The following is a 3,428-nucleotide window of genomic DNA, read 5'->3' as shown; positions in this document are numbered from 1 at the left end:
AAGAAGCCATGGAGTGGGGGGGGGGGGCGGGGGGCGGGGCCGGGCAGTGGGGGGCGGGGTGGGGCGGGGCGTGGGGGGCCGGGGAGGGTTTAGCCACAGATGTGTTGTATTTTTTGAAAGTGCAATAACTTGGTATTTTGAAGACCCGGCGTGTGGCCAGGACCCCCGGCGGAAGGCGGGGGCCCCAGAGCGCGGCACCGTGTGGCGTGGGGGGGGGGGTCTCAGTTTTCTAGCCAGCTACCTCGGTAACTCCAATTCAGGTTAACTTCCCTACGGAACAGCGCAGGTGTCCAAGGACGCCGCCGTCGCCAGCCCCCTCCTCAGTGGGGCAGGGGGGCGCGGCCACTTCCGAGGGGTCGGCCAGGACCTGCCCCGGCCTCTCCATTTGGGGCGGTCCCTTCCCCCTCTCCTTGCTCTTGGGTTTTCCGACGGGTACGAAGCCTGCCCGGCACCCGCTCCCCCGGGAGCCTCACTCTTGTCTTCCAACAGGACTGGGCCTCAGCTCCCTGCCCAGCCCCAGGTGGCTCCCGGCTGGGGGGCGGGCATCCAGCGACCACGGGGGCCTACAGCGGCCCCAGATGCCTCCAGGGACCCGCAGCTGGGTGCCCGGACCCCCGCCCAGCACCCTTGTCCCCCGGAGGCCACACCTGGTTCTCCAGATCTCCTGTGCCCGCCATTCTTTTTGCTTTTTCTTTTCTTCCCCGCACCCCTCACCCCCAAGCCCCAGAATATTTTTTCTTTGTATAAACAGAACTCTCCTAGTCAGGAAGCAATATCATTTCAGGTCTAAAGAAGAAAGGGACATGAATCTGGTCGAGGGCAAATTCAGTTTTACTGTATAAACTCGGTTGTGCAGTTCAGCCCCCCCTCCGTCTGCGCTGGCAGCCGAGGGCCGCTGTTTTCTAATATTTGTATTCTAATTTAATTGTTTTTTAAAAACGCAAATAAAAAAGTCAAGGTGAAGCTACCACAACGTCCACTTCTCTGTGCGTCGGGGCCATGGCTGGGAGCAAAGGACAAAACCTGTGCCCTATCCCATGCTTCTCCTGGCCTTGTGCTGCATGGCCTTCCGGATTCAGAAGTCACAGCATTTGGTCAAATGAGAAAGATTCCACCTTGAACTGCCAGGTCCAGTGTGTGTCTGCTGGACCGGGCAAGGAACTCAGACAGAGCCATTGAATCCCAGGATGGCCCCTGCTCCCCTGGGTGGCCAAGATACACAAATGGCCAATAAGCTCCTTAGAAGGATGCTCGACATCATCAGTCAACAGGGAAATGCACATCACGACTGCCACCTCACCCCTCACCCCGACTAGGACGGCTAGATGGCGAGGACGGAGATTAAGTGGGGACCTCGAGCTTGCCGGCGGGAATGTGAGATGGGGCAGCTGTGGTGGGAGAGTCCTGGGCTGGAGTTGCCGTCTGACCCAGCAACTCCACTCTTAGGTGTCTACCCCAAGGTCAATGAAAACAGGCTCACGTAAACACTCGTACACACCTGTTCACAGCAGCATGATTCACAACAGCGAAAGGGTTGTTGTGAAACAATAACCCTTTCATCTGGGAAAAACCCAGATGTCCACCGACAGGTGAATGGACACACCACGTGCTCCATCCACCCAGTGGAATACGATTCAGCCTTAAAAAGGAGCGGAGCGCTGACGCTCGCTAGTGTGGATGAACCTTGAGGACATGATGGTCAGTGAGAGCAACCATACAGAAGACCACATAGCGTGTGATTCCATTTATATGAAATGTCCGTAACAGGCCAATCCACAGAGACAGGGGTTAGAGGTCACCAGGGGCTGGGAGAGGGGGATATGGAGTGACTGCTAGTGGGGAAGGGGTTTCTTTGCGGGGTGATGAGTGTTCTAGAACCAGGTGGAGGTGATGGTTGCACAGTTCTCCGAATATGCAAGAATTCTCTTAGCGGGGGAGGCATGGGAGCCTAACCGAAGATGCCCTCCTGGGCCGAGTGGCTGCAGAACCATCCTTCACCATCATCCGAGGCCTCCAGTCTCCCTGTTGGCTGGCTCAGGTCCCCTCGGGGTCTGGCTGTGGAAGCCCTGGTCCCCCACCCACCCTGGCCCGAGTTGGACACCTGGGTCCACGTGAGCACAGTGACCTTGCTGCTGATGGAGGACCCCCGGAGCCGCCACTCTGCATCCTCCCCAAGCTCCTGGCAAGGGCTGGCTGGCCCTCCTCTCCCAGGCCGCGGCGTGGCCATTGTGTCCCCTCGGGGCTCCTCCATCACCCCACCCCTACCCCAACCCACTGGCCCCAGTCTGACTGGGAGACAGACGGGAGGAGGGCTCTTCCAGGGCCCTGGAAGTGGCTGTGTGTGGTGACCCCAAACCAGAGGTGGGGCTGCAGCCTACGACCCCTGTCCCCGGTGAGGGGGCCCCGGCCTGACTTCCCCCGGGAAACGTGGGTGGAAGCAGCCAGCTCGGATACGGGGTCATGTCAGTGGGGCCCAGCGTGGGGTGGCACCTTGGGGCCCTCTGGCAGACTTGAGGTTCCCGGGCTGAGGCCACCCCAACCCAGGGCCTCCAGAAACCCTGCAGTCGGAGGTGACCGAGGAGGCTGCCCAGCCGGTTCTCCCTGCCCACCCCATCCTCGCCCTCACCGGCCCTCGGGCCCCTTCCTGGTGCCACCCGCCCATGCCCCGGGGTGTGGGTCACCTCCTCTGTAGGGGCCCCAGGCCTGGCACTGCTGGTGACACCCACCCCACCCTGGAAGCCCAGAGGCAGGGTCACTGCATCCAGGCCCCTGCCTCCCAGGCCTGGCAGGAAGGGTCAGACTGAGTCTGAAGTCCTCTCCCTGGAACCCGAGTAGGGGGGCCCGGAGTGGTGTGGACAAGGGGCCCAGCCCACAGGGAAGGGGCCCCCCAAACCCTCCATCCCCGCTCCCCAGCCACCCCCCGCCCCCGACAAAACACAAAGAACATCAAAATCAGGCAAATGAGGCAGCAGCGGTCGTAACAGGCTGCGTTTAGTGGTTTTTTTATGTACAAGAAAAATGATTTTTTTTGTCTGGTTTTTCATCATCTTTTGTCTTTTTGTTTTTGTTTTTTTTGCTTCTTTTATTACTTTTAAAGCTTCTCCCTCCCCACCCCCAAAAAGTGCATTTTTATCAATTTTTTTTTTTAAATCTCCCACACTTTTATAAAGACTCTCAAATACAGTCTATGGAATGTCTGCTCTGTGCTCTGTGCCCCCGGTGGGCGCCACCCCCGCCCCCCTCCACCAGGCCTGGCCCCCCAAAGTCCAAGGCACCTCATATCTGGGCCCGGGTGGGGCAGAGGGGGACCCTGGGCATTGGGACCCCTGGCCACAGCCTTCAGGCAGCCCCAGCCAGGGGATGGAGGTCTCCCCAGCCCCCTCCATCTCCTGCCCTGCCCCCCACCCCCCGTGTAAATCTATATATTT

Source organism: Eschrichtius robustus, chromosome 2 (assembly GCF_028021215.1).
Source record: "Eschrichtius robustus isolate mEscRob2 chromosome 2, mEscRob2.pri, whole genome shotgun sequence".
Lineage (NCBI taxonomy): Eukaryota > Metazoa > Chordata > Mammalia > Artiodactyla > Eschrichtiidae > Eschrichtius > Eschrichtius robustus.
This window is presented reverse-complemented; position numbering follows the sequence as displayed.